The 18,564-nt window shown below is 41.8% G+C and overlaps 1 long non-coding RNA gene across 1 annotated transcript in view; it reads right to left on the bottom strand.

Moving 5' to 3' along the window:
* Positions 1–541: 541 nt before the first annotated feature.
* Positions 542–18,564, bottom strand: part of LOC121829719 (uncharacterized) — a 40,740-nt gene continuing 22,717 nt past the window's right edge. Inside the window, exons 4-5 of the long non-coding RNA XR_006072783.2 lie at positions 2,488–2,590; positions 542–812 (exon numbers count right to left, since the gene is read on the bottom strand). This is a non-coding gene — a long non-coding RNA (uncharacterized LOC121829719). The remainder of the gene's footprint in view (positions 813–2,487; positions 2,591–18,564) is intronic.

Raw genomic sequence — 18,564 nt, forward strand, 5'->3', positions numbered from 1 at the left:
ATATTAATTTTTCTTACATTCAGTATGAACATGCACAATACAAAGCAAATTCCTGACCAAAAAGAGTGAAGTATCATAATAACTCAATATGATTAATTAAATTTTGACTGCCAAAATTGAAAGGACCCATATGCCTCTGAGCCCAGGTATCGTGGAGGAATTCAAAGACAATAGCTAGGCTCTCGGTTGGTGGCAGGGAAGCTAATTTTTCATTTTCACCTTCTTAAAAGATACTTTGTGCCTAGGCTAGGTGACCTCTCAGGTAAGTTTCCAACTTCAAACTAGGTTGATTTTCAGCAGATATTTATTAAACGCTTAATAAGTATTTAAAGCATAATGCTTTCTCAGCCAACTGCTACACAGTCCAAGATTCATGAGGAATTTCAAGGTGTTTTTGGAAAGAACTGTTGCTGTGAATGTTTATTTTTTACTTGCACCATGAAGTCCAGACCCTGCCCCAGCACACCGGAGGTTGGCATTTGGAGACATGAAAAGCACGACAGAAGTTTTCTGCAGCATTTACAGCTTCAATTGCTTGCTCCATGGAGGGGGCATATCTGTGATTCTGCGCATTTAACCCTGAGCAGGGTCTGCTGGTACCCAACAGGTCGGTCCTGGTATTTCCTTCTGCAGGATGTCCGCTCTGCTTGTCTTCCCGCATGAGAGAATGCAGATGTTCCTGAAAGCATCTTTTCGTGGACTGATGCTGAGAGAAGGCATGGGGCTGGACGGGAGCTGTCAGGGCCAGCCGGGGGTGCAGCCCAGCTACTGAAACATGAGCTGTTTTCCAGGAAGCAGACTCACTCCTGTTTCTGTTGAACCAGAGGACAAAATGTTCTACTGCTCTTTTAAAATGTCAAGATCCAAATATCACCATTGCAAAGACACTCTTGGATCATCTGTTTCCATGAAGTGTCACTAACATGTTTCATGCAGGTGTGTGATGCAGAGACCTGGATGTGGTAAAGGTGGGTCCAAAGAACATGGAAATGTCATGTGACTGCAAGTAGGGATGATGAGCTCTGTACATGTCTGTCAAAATGTCACTCAAATGACAAAGCCACTGCTCCCTGTGAAGGGCTTTTCCAGGCTGTTTGTGATACGGACACCAATAAAATGTTGATAGTCTATGGCATATTGCATGCTTGAGTAGTTGGATTCCCTGGCAGATGGAAAGTCCTGACATCTGCCCCAGAGACCTAAGACATACAGGTGAGGAAAGAGCCTTGGGGACATTGCTCTTTAGAGACTAAGTTGAGAAGACACATTAGCTCATTCATACACTAGGATTGTGAATGCACCCTGTGTGTGTGTGTGTGTGTGTGTGTGTGTGTGTGTGTGTGTGTGGTGTCTCTCAATCATATATAAAGAAACACGAAGGAGGAAGTCAGACATGTGGGTGTGGACTAAACCAAGCCTCAGAAGTATAGTCGGGATTTTGGGCATGGATTTGCACCAAAGCAGACAAAATATATGTACCATAGAATGCAGAAACATTTTGGTCATATTCAAGTCACAAAGCAGGCAGAGAGTCCATAAAGATTAGTCTGAGAGCATGAAAAACTTCCCTGACTTCATCTTTTCCCACAGTCCCACAGATGGTCAGAGCTTAAATAAAATGGAAGAATGGTGGCCACAGACAGAATAAGGCTGAGAGGTACTTAATTACAAGTTCAACTTTCAATCTGTTCACAGCCAATAATTCCTTGGCCAATCAAATCCTTAAATGCTTGAACACAGCACACCAGGCAGTCTGAGTCAGCTGAGCCTCGGCTGTGTCAATGTCCCTGACTTGGTACTACCTTCCTTTGGAAAGCCTGACTGATTTACCACCTTACCATCTTTATCACTGGGAGACAGGATCGGTTTTCTGAGATGGTAATATGAAGTTCATGATTAACAAGATGTGAAAGTTGTCCATCTTGAAGAAGAATGGAAAGAGAGAAAAATATGTTTTTCATTTACATACCTAGAACTCTGTGTGGTAGGAGTGATGATAATATTTAACAAATAGTTACAGAGCAGGTAGTGTTAGTAACTTGTACACATTGTCTAGTGTAAACCCCATAGTAACCCAATGAGGTTGATACTATCATCTTGTTAAGGAAAAATCAGAGAACAAATGCACCCATGATTTACAAAATTAGTAAGTAGAAGTCTTTCTTTGAGACATGACATTATACTCAGAGACCATTCTTTTTCCACTGGCCAGTGTTTCTTTCCTTAAGTCTTGCATAAAGTGGCTCACACAGAGCTGTTAAAGAGGTCAACCACTCTGTGGTATTTCTTGAAAATATGCTCTGAGGGCCTCCTCATCGCCTGCCCTAGCCGTCCTAACAGCCACCTCATCACCTCCTCCTCTGGCAGGCCTTGCCTGGCTTCCCCATTAGAATGTGCCATGCAAACTTCCCTGATGTCTCTGATTTTGCTCATTGTGCCCATCGCTATATGATATTTTAGAGCTATTTTGTATCAGCTTATTTTTACCCTTATTCTGGTATGCATGCTTCACTGTGAGCTCGGTCCTCCTCCTCTTCTCCCTCCTCTTCATCCTCTTCCTCTTCCTTCTTCGTAGAACTTAGATCAGGGCCTAACAGACAAGAGATAATCTATAAGCAGTTAGTTGGTTCATATGCATAAATATACTGTTATGAATATTTTAATTGGTTTGAAGTAAAGGAGAAAAATCATAATTGGCCCCATCTTTGTTTCTACTCTGTCTTTGCCCACTGTACTCTGTTACTGTATTTATGAAATATCAAGCTTTAGTTAACTCTTCCCCTGTCCAATGTTAAAACTCACTACAAGGAAGACAGTTAAGGAAGATGACTGTGCCATGGATGGCCACGTGTCTACCCAAACCCACCATTCCTGTCCTGTAATGCTTGGAGTGACTGCGTAGCCTTCACCCATGTCTCCCAAGGTCTTCTTTCTGCATGGAGCACAGCCCTAGGATCAGCTCTTGGCAATGATGAGCCAGGTGCGTCATTTCAGGGATGATCTTTTAAGCACAAGATGAGTTTCCCAGTCTTCTCCAGCTAACTACCCATCAGGCAATGAAGCCTCACTGGAGGACGATCCAAAGATACGGTCTAGGTCTCTGAGTCATTCTGTGTAGGAAGATTACTTACTCTCTATAGGTGTAACACCAACATTTTAAATGAGTAAAACATGTGCCTTCAGGATTTATTTGTTTTAATGTCTGTTTTACCTACATTTATATAACAGGTGAGAAAAATTCTGGGAGATTTGGTGGAAATTTTGGTTCAGATTTACAGTTTTTTTGAACTAGAAGACATGTCAAAGATACTCCATATTTTTCTAATTTTTAGTTTTTAGGCTTAAAATATTCTTTAAAAATAAATCATTGTAACTTTGCTTTTTATTGGTGGGGGGAGTATAGGCATGGGTCTCTGCTTGCTGACTCAGAAGTGCCGAATGAGAGGAGGTTCATGACTGTAGACTCTCCAAATTAGTGGGGAACTTCTGACTAGGACGAGCCAGCCATATCTCCATGTTAACACATAGTGTGCTAACAGCAATGAAGGATGTGGATGGATGTCTCTGAAATACAGCTGAGTTGCCTAGACTCCTCATGGACCTCCCAATAAGGTTAAATGATAATGGGCTTTGAAGCTACTAGAGGCACGCCTTAACCTACAGTGATTTACTGCCTATCTTTGTTCACATAGAGCAGGACCTTTGAGAAGGGCCATATTAAGTTGGAAGAACCCCTGTGCCAATGTCCTAAAGGCTTTAAAATAGAACCATATTTAATTTGACTCTGGTTTCAAGGGAGATCCAGCCCATTCAGAGGGAAAGGCATGGCTGCAGGAAATGCCTTCTTACAAGAGGGGTTGCTTCATGGCAGTGGCAATATGTGAATGCTGCTTTTCACATCCTGGCTGACCAGGAAGCAGAACACTCATGGCAGAACCAGAAGTGGACATAACCTTCAGGCCTGCCACCAGTGACCCAGTCTGATAGGTAGGCCATACTGCCCAAAGGGTCCTTAGTTTCCCAGAACAGTGCCATCATCTGAAGTCCAAGTATCAAGACACACAAGCCTGTGTGTGTGGGGGGGTGGATTTTACATTCAAACCATAGCAGTCAGTGATTAAACTCATCTTCCATGATTATTGCTTTGGAGTATAGAAGATGTATAATAGCTGTTTTCCTAAACAATGCAAGCTGGAGAGATAAAAGTACTTTAAAAACTATTGATATAGAATACATAATGATATACTTATCCTGTACAAATCATGATGGATTTTTTACAAACTAAACAGACCTATGATATCCATAGAAAATAGCAACCCTATCACACACCCTTGAAAGCCTCCCACACTCCTTTCTAATGAGATTAATCTCTTTCAGGGTTTCTAGCATACTAGTTAGTTCCCCTTTTTATAATGTGTGTGAATGGGATCACATAGTGGATATTCTTTTGTGTCTGACTTCTTACACTCAATATTGAGTTGACAGAACCTACCCCATCCTTCTACATACTTATACACCATTCCTTATTACTGCTTCCATTAAATACACCACATTTGTTTAGACATTTTACCCTATAGACATTTGGATTGTAGCCAGTGTGGTTTAAAGTTATTGCAAATGGTTCTTTCTGCCAAGCATGTTCTAGTTGTCTTTTAGTAAAGTCAAACTGTATTCTTATAGCTATATGTACTCATAGCTAGATCAGAAGAATATTAGATAACACCAAAATGCTTTCCATGGTGGGTGAGCCAGTTAATGTCACTACCAGCAATGGGTGAAGATTTGAGTTACTTTGACAGCACTTAGGATATTTTTTGTCTTTATTGTTTTAACCACTCTAGAGGATAGTGATAATATACTGTGATTAAATTTGCATTTCCTTCATGGCTTATGAATTTGATAATATGGAAATATATTGTTGCTCATTTGGATACTGTAGTGGTTTGAATGAAACATGTCCCCATAGGCTCAGGTATTTGGGCACTTGGTTCCCTGTTGGTGGCGCTATTTGTGGGAGGTTTTGGAGCCTTTAGGAGGTGGAGACTTGATTGAGGAACTGAGGTGGCTGTTGGGAATTTATTGCCTTGCCTCACTTCTAGTTCATGCTCTCTACTTCCTTTGTGTGGTTAAGATGTGATCTCTCAACTTCCTGCTCTAGTCCCTCACTACTATGTCTCCCAGTTGCTGTGACTCCCTCTCTGGAACCACAGATCAAAATAACCTCTTCCATAAGTCACTTTTGGTCACAGTGTTTTGTCACAGAAAGAAAAAAGGTGACTCAAATACCTTTGTGAAGTCTTTTAGCTCCCTTTATCCATTTCTCTATTGAGTGGTCTGTCTTTTTTTCTTGTTGACTAACAGTTCTTTATATTCTTTAGATAATCATCTTTTAAAATGTTATGTTCACACACACATAATATCTTCCTACTTTGTGGGTTGTTCTATTATTTACTTAATATCATATTTTCATGAACCAATACTCCTTTTACAAAGCTACAAGGCAAAAAATGATACACTGCTAAGTGCTAAAAGCAATTTAGTGTGAAGAGTGGAAGAAATATTGAGATTCCTAAGCCTATTAAACTGCATATGTATCTTCTAGAATCCAGTGACTATATTTGTCTTTTTCATTCTTGTCTTTCTAATAATAGTATTTGAAAATCAACAGTTCCCCTAGTGTTGTGAAATAGTAGGAGTAATTAAAAATTTCTTTTACATTCATCATGAGTGTGAGCATATGTGTGAGCGTGTGTGTGTGTGTGTGTGTGTGTGTTGCACACGTGGACATCAGAAGACAACTTGCAAGAGTTGGTGTTCTCCTTTCACCATGTGGGTACCAGGGATTCAATTCAAGTTGTCATGTTTGGCAGCAAGGACTGTTTCCAACTGAGCCATCTCACTAGGACTATTAGGATTAATTAAAAAATATATTGCCACCAAGACATCTCCATGTGACTCTTTCAATCATACTAATTCCCCAGCAAAGATGGTTACCACAGCACAGGCCCTTTAGAGCCTTTAATGCCAAGTCCAACCTAGCCACAGGCTTCCCCAGAAAACAACTGTCAGCCTTCTGAAAACATTAAACCAAAAATCAATGTCCAGTTTACAATAGCACATAAGGAAGGCAGTGAAAGCAATGTTTTAAGATTTAAATTTACCTCAAACTCTTCTTGGGCTTTCTAGTATAGTTAGTGATATTTTTTATTTAAAAACTAAGGACATGAGATATTATTGAAACAACTAGAATTTGATGTCAGAACTCAATCCAGCACAAGTTCTATGTTGGAAAAAAACAAAAAAGACAAAGTAAGTTATAACTCTGTGTACAGTAATGTAAATGAATGAACACATTCTCTAGAGAATTGGAATTTACTATGTGAAGTCTTGTAAAGAAGGGATATTTTTAAAATCTTGGCTCTAGACTGATTGTTGAAATGATTCTTTTCCTCCTAAGACAAAATATATTCTTGTCATATAATTAAATATTTTATAACCTCAGAATGTTGTTTTACAGTAGACCAACTATGAGTTGGGATGCGAGCTGACTGCACTGTGGTCTGGTGGGAGTTGAAGCAGAGGACATGGTTTCTAGAAGTTATTTCTTCAGCCTGGATACTAAGGATCAGTCACCTGCTTGGTGCATCCTTTCTTCCCACAGATTTACTGTCTCCCTGTTGCCTGGAGAAAGGTACAGTTCCTTAAAGACTATCTGAACCCCTTTTGTGTTCCCATCAGAAGGGATTACCAAGTAACAGAGTCCTATTAGTAATAAATGAAAATACCATGGGACATACCTTTCAGCCCCATGTAGGAGTATAAATGAACATCAAAGTGGATTGGAAGTTCACTGAAATCCTTACTGCTGGACCTTTGGCATCATCCTGGAGGTGGGGTGGCTCTGCCTCTCCCCTTCCTGCCTTCATTGTTCCTAGCATGTTATTACACATGTTGGATAATGTAAATGTGCTTCTGGGTATAAATGAACATCAACTCTTCTTTGTGAAATTTTAATATAGGAATTTAACAGCTATTGCTTGTTATAAGAGTACATTATTAAGTATTCAGAACTCAGAAAATGAATCATTTAGTAGCAAATTCTTTTAATGAGGTACGTTTTCTCCCCCAATGGAAAATGTGACCAAACCACTACCAACTTTGGTATTTGCTTTTCTTATTTGAGACAAGGTCTCATATAGACCAGTCTGGTCTCAAACTTGCTGTGTAGCAGAGACTGGCCTTGAACTCCTCATTCTCCTGCCTCTACCTTCCAAGCGTTGGGATCACAAGCATATGCCACCACACTTGACTCATGGCAAAGTTGTAAAACACAAATCTCTCTCAAGGAATGTCTAAAGGGATAACCTCACGATGGCCCAGTGTAATTTTTTATGGCTTAAATTTCCTTTAAACATGATCTGTTTTATTTTAAGATATAAATATTTTTTAAAAGCATAAGTTGTAAGCAACTGGAAAATTGGTTTTAAGTACATGCAATATATGATTTCAAAAATGTTTAGAATCATAGTGTTATTTCCATGACTGAGATTTCATAAACACATCCTACAGTAACTCTTTGTGGTTTGGTATGTTTCTGTAAAACTGAGGCACTCATTAAACACAAACACATTTTCTACCCATCACTGTAGACACTATGCTTTATTGTGTTGTTAGAATGTTTTTATGTATAAATCTTTTCAAAAAATTTTCCTCTGGTCATAACCGTATCCATAGCTAAGTATGTGGGTTGATGTTAGTACAAGGATGGCGAAGTGTTTGGGCCCAGCTGCCCTTTAGACAGGTGTTGGGAGGTAAGCTGATATTATATACAAAACCAGTTCTTTCCCTACTCATCCAGAACTGTTGCTGTTCAAATTACTGTGCTAATAAAATTCACACTGCCTCTTCTGCTTGGTGCCATATCAATGCTGTTTACTTATCCTTAACATACAGTAGAATTAAAACTACAGAGGAAAATCTCTTTTTCTTATTAGACTGCTTCAGGAAAAAAAAAAAAAACCAAAAACCTTCCTTCTGTGATATCTGTTTCTAATTTGTCTTTGGGGAAAGAAATGCCAAATAGTTGCCTTGTTTTCCCCTCAGATATTCAGAACCTCACTAAACTGCAGTCCAACCAAGATGCGCGCCCCAGCGTGGGTTCCCCTCTCAGGATCATAGTCAATAAACTTGATTAGTTTGTAGAGCGTTCCAAGCCACCAGCCCACAAGGCAGGTTGAGCCAGTACCTTCACTTATTCCCCGTTCCTTCTAGACCACCAGGGCTCTAGTTTGTATTTTTAAACCTGGGTTAAATTGTGGCATAACCACAAACCATTGTATGCTATTAACAGTGGGGTTCCAATGAATGACTGACGAACAAAGTCTTAGCACACGAAGCCCATTCCTCTCAATGATAAACACATGTTATTAATGAAATGTTTCTAAGTGGCCCAGGCAGTTTGAAGTCTGTCTTGACTGACGAGACTGTATTTTGCTGTATGGGCTAAACAAACAAAATATTTAAAAATATTTTATTAGAAGAATATGTCTCAGTGAATCACTAAGACACAATTTGTAGATCTGGACTTGGAACTAAATGTCCTCTCCTCCTGGATGCTACTCATATTCCTCCAGAGGTCAAAGAAAACATATAATTCTTCTCTCTTTCTTAAGAAGATCTGAAGGGTGTCAAATTTAACTGCTAGGCCAGCTTCAAAGAGAAGTGTCTTGATGCAAAAAGATCTGGACACAGGTACTCCATGGGACACTGTGGGCGAGGATCTGTTTCCTGTGCGACTCAGATTCCAAATCCAGGTCCTTGGAGAATTTGTTCTCTAGGATGCTAAATAAAGATCAGATGTGATTCACCCCCAGCTTCCTCTAAGTTCATGAGGTAGGTGATTGAAGACTGTGTTCGTGCCTGTGTGGTGTTTTCATTCATCACCAACCCCGACTGATTAGCATGTGGGCATCCATGAACATAGACAGTGAGTCTTTTGTGCAAATTTCCCAAACTCCTGTTTAACATAAAGGGTAGTAAACCCCAAACCAAATAAAACGGCATTGGCGTTGCATGCTAGATGTCTGTGAAACATTCCAGGGCTTCGGACCACCAAACTCGAACCCACGATGGTTGCATTTAGTTTTGATCAAATTGGGCAGTGTTGCCTCAAGCTGGTTTGTATTTCTTCTTTTCAAATTTACCCAAACCCAGTTAGGGTAGCCAGAGAGTAGAGAGCTAGCAGAAGCACAACGTATCCTTAATCTGTCTGGAGCTCTTTTGAGAACTGCGCTGAATTGTGAGGGAATGAGGGACAATGCTACCAGCCTCCAAACAGCTCTGAGTAGCCAATGTGTGCAGAAGTGAAGCCTCAAAGTGGCCAGGTGAAGGTATGTACTTCAGAGAAACCACACTGCATCAGGCAGATCGCTCTCTGTTGGATGAAGTTAATGTCATCGATATATTGTAGCAGTAAGCTGCGCAGGCATCCCTGAGAGAGCCCAGGGTCCAAGCCCAGCCCCAGAGAATGCGTGAATGGACAGAAGTCTAACCAGCGCCACTCGAGCTCTGTCCACAGTTTCTGTCCTCAGGCAGCAGCACACCTCCTCTGTCTCTGCTCGTCCATAAGCTTATGACAGGTGCACACTGCCTACTTACATGCTTCCCGCCTGGGGTCCACTCTAGAAACAGTGCATTCAGAAGCCTGTGGGGCCTGGTGTCCTTTCTTTGGTGCATGAATTCTTCCTCCCGATCACTGGTGGCCCTTTATGGCCCTGATAGGCAGTGAACATCTTATGACATACCTTATCACTCCACCAAACACATTCGTCCTAGCTATTCCCGTTTCTAAAACCCTAACCGTTGAGCCAACAATCTAAAAGTAAAATTGCAGAGGCAGGGGAGATGACTCAGTGGTTAAATCATCCACTGTGCAAGCATGAGGGGGACGCTCAGGTCCACAGAAACCGCGTAACTGCTGTGCAAGCATGGCCGCCGGCCTGTAAGTTCCACTGTGGAGGGCAGAGACAGGGATCTCCAGAGCATGCTGCTCAATAAGGCCAGCTGTAACAGTGAACACAGGGTCCGACTGAGAGACCGTGCCTTGTTGAATAAGGTAGAAGAATTGAGGAGCCTGCGTCTTAACATCAACCTTGTCAACCATGGGCCTCTACATGTATACATACACACATGCCTATGTACTCACACATGGGCACCTACACACATGCAAAACCATGCATAGAAGCGTGTGCATAACACACACACACACACACACACACACACACACACACACACACACACACGAAAAATGAGAAAAACATAACAATAAAATTTATCTGCCAAGAGCTAATCATGAGCTCGAGTGTTATTGTGTACATTTCACAATAGCTTGTGTGGAGAGAACACATCCAAAATATGCTAATGAATTAGGATTGACAGATGGTGTCAAGGAGCAGAAGAAGGCTTCCAGATGTCAGACATCCCCTCATGTTCTAGCCTGTGGCCTGTTATGCATTAACTGCTGCCTCAGCTCCCCTCTACCTGGATGATATTATACAAGAGCAAAGTCTGTTTTCTAACACTCCCCTTTTGCAGGTAAAGAAACCATTAGAAGAACTGCCTTCTGAGGTTCAATTAAAAAATCTTCTCTACAGTTATTTGATTTGACAAATGGGTAGAGAAAAATAATTTCTGCATTACATGTTTTATGATAAGGAATTCAAGGGTCCTAGAATTTTGTAGCTGATAGGAGACTAAAGTCAAATAAATCCATATGATGGATAACAGAGTAAAGACCAGAAACCAAGTCTTTTTGGCCTTTCAATATCACACATAGCAAGATAGATAGATTACATTGTTTAAACTTTTCAATTATAGTAGACTCCTACTGATGGCTTGATATTAAATACATGCACATACCTCTCTCTCTCTCTCTCTCTCTCTCTCTCTCTCTCTCTCTCTCTCTCTCTCACACACACACACACACACTAATTGGAGGAATTGGAATTTAACATTAAATGCATTTCCAATTTTTCCTTTTGAGTTTGATATTTTTACAAATTCCAAGCCAATAGAAGTTGCTGTTTCACCCTCAGTATTAGAGAGCCCAGTACAGCAAGGCTGGGTTCATTTTTGTCTTGATTTTTACATTTTTGAATTCTATCTTGTAAAATCAGTGCTTCAAAGGCTCAGAGATGGGCCAGAGGAGACAAATGTCCTTCCAGTTTCAATGCTTCTTTTAAAGTAGGTGTGATGGCACAGACTTATAACCCTAGTACCCAAGAGGCTGAGGCATCAGGGATGGGAGGATCAGGGTGCAAGTTTAACCTCAACTATAATGTTGAGTTTGTGGCCAGCCTGGGTTATATTACACCCTGTCTCAAACAACACAAACAAACAAACAAACAAACAAACAAACAAACAAACAAACAAACAGAAAACCAGCCTAAGTGTTATCTTAAGTGGTGCAATGGCTTCACCAGCTGCTTTGCTCACTTGTACTCTGAAATTTATTAAGGACTGCCCATAATTTGGGCATCACATCTGGCACTGAGTATGCACACAATGAAATAAGACATTTCTGCCTGAGCCAGTGACCCATTAGTCTTAACCAACATGAATCCCTCCCCACACTTTTTTTTCAGGGCACACAGAGTATATTTTTCAGTCTCCTTTACCATATTCCATCCAGAGGAACGAAAGTGCAAGCTTCGTGAAAATTTCGGATTTACTCTACAAATGTATTGTGTATGAGGCCGGTTTCCATCTAATCTATGACATAAATGAACAGGACTCTACTAACCTAGAAAAGAGAGGAATCCCAAGAAAAAAGGAGTTTCCTGAGTGGCTGTGCGGAAGAGAGACCCTGCCCAACCCATCATCTTGCAGCAGATCAGGGATGGGAAATTCATTTCACTGTACTAAGTCATTGATATCCCCAAACCGTTAGAGCAGTTAACGGATAGTATCCATCAGAAGTAACAAACTCCTCAATTGGTGGCTGAAGATGAAAATGATCCTGGGTTGGCCATTTGGATGGGGCTCGTCTGGAGTGCCCATCTTTTAGATGAAGTAGAGAACCTTTATCACTCTTAGACCAGCCTTACAGGCCACACAAGGTCATTTCTGCCATTGTTTGGAAGCAACTCCTAAGCACATGAAGAATCAGGCTGAGTGGACACAGGTGCCTCCAACCTCCTTGGAGATGGCAAAGAGTTCCAGAGTCATATTTTCAGACCACCAAACTCCCTCTCGAAGCTTATCTGAGATATTGTTTTCTCTTTCAACCTGAGGATTTTGTTTGTCCTTCGTCTGAGTCCCAGGGTGGGGTGAGAAACTAGGGGTGAAGACTATTTGCTCTCGTCCTGTCTTCTCCAAAATATTTGCTCTGTGCCATGGTGCTTCCACTTATGAGGACTGGTGTTTGGAAACTCCAAGGCCGGGAAGTGGCAGGACACTATGCCTTTTACTGCTGCAGGCCTTCTCCTAGGCTAAAATGTTCTACCCAATGCTCCACTGCCTGAGGGTGGAGGACCAGCCGGTAAAGGAAATAGGGTGTTTGTGGTTGGGCACAGTTTGTATTATTAACATATATTTAACATTCAAACACTATTCCATCAAACATGCAACAAACCAAAGGATGAAAACCATTGTTCTGCTTTGATACTTCTAGGACACAATGTGTTTGCAATGGTAAGCTCTCTCTCTCTCTCTCTCTCTCTCTCTCTCTCTCTCTCTCTCTCTCTCTTCCTCTACTGCTTTCCCCCGCCTCTCTTTTTATTTACTATTTTTCTTCAGTTGCATCCTTGGGAGATTCCAGTAATTTATAGCCTTAGAAACCTGGAAACAGCGTGGGAACTCTACAAGATTATAATTTAAATGACCGTGCAGTTCCTCATGCTATCACAGGCTCATCAAATAGTTCACAGTTTCCTCCTTGGCACTATACAAGTAAGAAGTGTCACCGTGTCAAAGGCAAACCAAGTTGTGTAGATATACAAGTGTTTGAAATTCCCCATAAAACCTTACTATGGACAGGGTAAGAAAAACATGGAGTGGTCAGTGGACTCTTCCTGCTGTCTTTCAAATCTGTGACAAACACCTCTCAGATTAATATTGACCTTCACAGATACTGTTTGGAGTTTCTCAGATGTTTATTTAGTTCCCCTGCCTCCTGTTGTCTCTCTCTGTGTGTATGAGTGTGTGAACGCATGTGTATGCATGTGTGCACACACACATCGAGGAACTACTTCAGAAGTCAGCTCTCACCTTCCACCCCACTGAGGCGCAGTCTCTCTCTCTTGTTTCATCACTGTGCTGTACACTACAGACTACTCGGCCTTCACCTTTCTGCGTAATCTTTCTGTTTCACTTCCCAATGCACTGTGGGTGTGCTGGGACGACAGGCGTGTGCCACTGCATCCAGATTTCTGCAGTATCCTGTCTCCACTTTGCATCTCATTATAGGAGTGCGGGGGGTCACAGGTGCATGCCTTCTCGTCTGGCTTTTCATGTGCGTCAAGGGTCACACTTGCATTAGCATGTTGGTCTAAGCAAAGGCTCTAACCTGCTGAGCCATCTCTCCTGTCCCCAGATGTTTAGTTCTGGGTTTTTGAGCTATCATTTGATCTGTAGCGGCTGCTTTGTCTCTTCACACTTGTTTTGGGTTTTATTTGCGTGTCTGTTTCTGAATCCGTTGTGACAATGGACTAGCTGGAATCTTATCCACCAGGCCCATCCTTGGAATACAGGTGTCAGAGGTGAAGTGGAGAACTGGCTTTCTGGGGGGCTGTGTGCTGCACACCAGTGGGCACAGACAGCATCTGTAATGGAGGAAGAAGAAGAGGGTGGACCCACTACTATGGAGAAAAACTGGACACTGAGTGTTTCAGACAGACAATCGGAATGAAGGGTAAGAGCCTGATATTGATTCTCTAGATGGTCAGAGATCGGAGGACTGAAGGACCAAGATCAGAGAGAGTCCTCCTGGCCATATCCCACACAAAACACAGTATGATGCCCAAGGGGCCAAGGGATTGGTCAACATGCTTGTGGGAGTGACCAAGGGATGAATCAAGTTCCCTAATTGGTTGTCAGACCCTGAAAAAAATGATGCCTGTTCGATCCTATAACAACCAAGCAAAGTACAGCTGGCTTTAAAGATGAATTTAGATTCCCATCTGGTAGAAATATACTGATATTACATGCTTAAATCTTTTAGACAATTTAAACTTACAAAACACTGATGGACTAATGGAAAAGTGGTCTTTGCGAATGTAACATGAGCTTTTGTGTGTTGAGGGTAGTGCTGTTTCCTCAGAGCCGAACAGACTTTTGCAATCCCAGTACCTGCTGTGGGTGTGAAGTCGGAGTGTAGACAGTTGACTGCTTGGGATCCATTTTTCTTTTAAACCGCAGCAGAAGTCTGAATAAAATCCAGCCCAGTCAGCCTCTAGGCATGGATGAAATTCAAGTTCACAAAGATCTCTTGCAAGCCCAATCCAGCTTATTTATACATTTTAAGTGCCTTTGAAAGAAACGCTGGGCTGTAATTTCATCAAACACTGACTTGAATATTCAGCAGGGCAAATGACTGCTTCAAACTTCCCTTTCCAGCATGTCTGGCAGTTGATTTCGGCTGACAGTGCAGCAAATGGAGTTCTGTGCTTCAGGGCAAGACCTCTGGCACCTTTGCCCAGGCAGCAAGAGACGGAGACACTCCAGTATGTTAATTGCTAATCTCATTAGACTGTGGGATTGAGGTGTCTCAGTACAGTTAAGCCATTTGTCCCCAGCCAAATGCTGTGTCAGTAGGTTGCGACTGCCCTACACACTTCTGATCCTTAAACTGTTTTTTTTTTTTTTGCTTGTTTGTTTTTGAGACAGGGTTTCACTGGGTAGTCGTAGTCCTGGCTATCCTGGAACCCACTCTGTGTTCAACCTAGGCTGATCTTAAACTCACAGAGATCCACCTGCTTCTGCCTACTGAGTGCTGGGATCAAAGGCATGTGCCACCACTGCGTGGATGATCCCTAACTGGTATTCCCTCTCTAATATGGACTAGGGGGGTCCAGCCCCTTGAGTGCCCTCCCAGGGTCTGGAAAGAATCTACAACCAGTTGATAATTTAATCTTTGATGATAGGAAATGAATCTACGTACATGAAATTTTTTAGTCCATACGCTTTATTCTTCTGAGTCAGTTCTCTCCCTACATAGCTTCTATTCTGCTCTCTATGCCTTGCTCACTTCCTGCCTGATTTCTCTCTACATTTATCTGTTGTATCCTCCAAGTGATATCTTAATTCTCTTGCATTAGTTCTGCCCCATCTAGGTTCTCATCCATCTAGTTCCTTCCCATCTTAGCTCCTCTCTCATCTCCTTCTTTCTCATCTTCTTCTTCATCTTGTTCTTCCCCATCTGACTCTTCCTCATCTTCCATCTTGTTCCTCTGGTACTCTCTTTTAGCCCTTTGATCTAGTTCTTCCCCCATCTGGTTCATTCCTCTCCAGTTCTTACCCATCTAGTTCTTCCAGTCTCTTTTTCTTCTCTGTCTCATCCTCAGGTTCTATCCCTCAAATCCTCTTCTCAGTCTCCTTATGCCTCTCCACTCCCTCATCTCTCGGGTATTCAGTTATAAAACCAAGTAATGGAAATCCTCTGGCAGAGCAAGATCACCAGGCTTGAATCCCTACAGGGCCATAAAGGCAGATAAGAGTTTTCCTCAGGCAGTGGCCACCAGGCTTTCTTTTACAACCCAAAAGGGGAGTGGGAGGAGGTCAACTGAGAGCTAATGATTGGTTAGTATATCAGAAAAAGGGAATTTATGTGCTCAAACTACATTCCCAGAAGTGGTTAGGTAAGAAGTTAGGAGTCTATAGTGTTAGTAAGGCAGTATAAGAAAGGAGGGTCTCAGCTAAAATTGCACAAGAAATAAAGCTATCTGCCTGACCTAGGAAACATGTATCGTTTCCACAACATGTTACCTTAGTTCAGGAGATTGTTTGGCCTTGGGTGCTTGATAGGCATTTTAGATAAATATGCCATTAGGAGTTCTTGGAAGCACACAAGAAAATCATTTGCAGGAATTGGCTAATATACATACAAAAGCTAAAATATCACCAAGACTTCTTTTTTTATAATTAATTTAATTTTACATATCAGCCATGGATTCCCTTGTCCTCCCCCTCTCCCCTCCCCACCTTTTCCCCAGTCCACCCCCCATTCCCATCTCCTCCAGGGCAAAGACTCCCCTGGGGATTCAGCTCAACCTGGTAGATTCAGTTCAGTCAGGTCCAGTCCCCTCCTCCCAGGCGGAGCTAAGTGTCCCTGCATAGGCCCCAGGGTTCAAACAACTAACTCATACACTGAGGACAGGTCCCAGTCCCACTGCCTGGATGCCTCCCAAACAGATCAAGCTAATCAACTGTCTCCCAAGGGCCTGATCCAGTTGGGGGCTCCTCAGCTGTTGGTTCATAGTTCATGTGTTTCCATTCATTTGGCTATTTGTCCTCGTGCTTTTTCCAATCTCGGTCTCAACAATTCTCGCTCATACAAACCCTCCTCTTTCTCACCAATTGGACTCCTGGAGCTCCACCTGGGGCATGGCTGTGGATCTCTGCATCCGGTTCCCTCAGTTATTGGATGAGATTTCTAGCACGACTATTAGGGTGTTTGACCATCCTATCACCAGAGTAGGTCAGTTCAGGCTTTCTCTTGACCATTACCAGTAGTCTATTGTGGAGGTATCTTTGTGGATTTCTGTGGACCTCTCTAGCACTTTGCTTCTTCCTATTTTCATGTGGTCTTTATTTATAATGGTCTCTTATTTCTTGTTCTCCCTCTCTGTTCTTGATCCAGCTGGGATCTCCCACTCCCCTAAGCTCTCTTTCCCTCGAACCTTGCCCTTCATTACCCCCACTCACGTCCAGGTTGTTCATGTAGATCTCATCCATTTCTCTGTCATTGGTCAATCCCCATGTCTTTCTTAGGGTCCTGTTTTCTAGGTAGCCTTCCTGGAGTTGTAAGTAGCAGTCTAGTCATCTTTGTTTTACATCTAGTATCCTCCTATGAGTGAGTACATACCATGTTTGTCTTTCTGAGCCTGGGTTACCTCACTCAGGATGTTTTTTTCCAGATTCATCCATTTGCCTGCAAACCTCATGAAGTCATTGTTTTTCTCTGCTGAGTAGTATTCCATTGTGTATATGTACCACATTTTATTTATCCATTCTTCAGTTGAAGGGCATCTAGGTAGTTTCCAGGCTCTGGCTATTACAAACAATGCTGCTATGAACATAGCTGAGCAAGTGCCCTTTTGGTATGATTGAGCATTCCTTTGGTATATGCCCAAGAGTAGTATAGCTGGGTCTTGAGGGAGATTGATTCCCAGTTTTCTGAGGAAGCGCCATATTGATTTCCAAAGTGGCTGTACAAGCTTGCATTCCCACCAGCAGTGGAGGAGAGTTGCCCTGGCTCCATCACCAAGACTTCCTAAGCCATGGCTTGACCTTTGGAACAGTCCTTGACCTTTCCAAGTAGTAGCTTTTGTCATAGTAGCTGGGTTCCATGCATTTTCCTGTGGCCTGCAGCACCTCTCTCTTCTCTAGCACTTTCTACAACACAGTGGAAAGCCTGGCTCCGTGAACCAAGAGGGCACATGCTGCCAGTGCCACTCACAACCAAGCACCTGTGACCCTGGAGCCCCCTCAGGTACCCCTAGTATTCAGGTAGGTTTAGCCCCAAACCCCACCTGCCTTGGCATCTCTGAAGCACTCTCTGCAAGTAAACCCAGAGTGGAAGGAATAACCCCTGACACTGCACTCTGGGCATGCTGAGAGCAGTTGTGTTCCAATCAGTGGCTAACACGCATTTTTCCAACTGATCTTACTAGTTTTCTCTGTACAGAAAACAAAAGCCTGCTGTGGATATCGCTCTATATAAATAAAACACTGATGGCCAGTGACCAGACAGGAAGTATAGGCGGGACAACTGGCTCACTCCCCATCTAAACCCAGACATATTGCTTTAAAAAATGGTTAAGATTCTTGTGTCCCAAATCAGAAGAGCCCTCTGGTGTGGGACAGAGAAAAACCAATATTTTTATTTAAAACAGGTTGATTATAAATGCGATCTGTTTCTAAAAAAGAAAAGGGGATATGATATAGATATATAGGATATAGAGATAAGAAAAAGGGTAGATTAATGAACCTACTTTTAAAGAACAACAACTTGTTTAAAATGTTTTACATTGGTATAGATTTTAGTTTATGTTTAAAATGTTTTACATTGGTATAAATTTTAGTTTATTGATACAAACTTAAAAGTTTTGTTATCCTGTATATATATTTCTATTCTTGTTTGAGGTATTATGTTTATATAACTCATTTAAAATTGTAATGGATAATTAAGAAATAGATTAATAATTAGTCATCTATGATAATCATATTTATAGCCATGTTAGATAAGTCTTCTAGGTATACATAAATATATTTCAGATAGATGGGTAGTCTTCAAACACTTCAAAGACCTACAGAATATGGCATTTAAAATGTTTTAATAATTTAGAC

The sequence above is a fragment of the Peromyscus maniculatus genome, chromosome 5, assembly GCF_049852395.1.
Source record: "Peromyscus maniculatus bairdii isolate BWxNUB_F1_BW_parent chromosome 5, HU_Pman_BW_mat_3.1, whole genome shotgun sequence".
Classification (NCBI taxonomy): domain Eukaryota; kingdom Metazoa; phylum Chordata; class Mammalia; order Rodentia; family Cricetidae; genus Peromyscus; species Peromyscus maniculatus.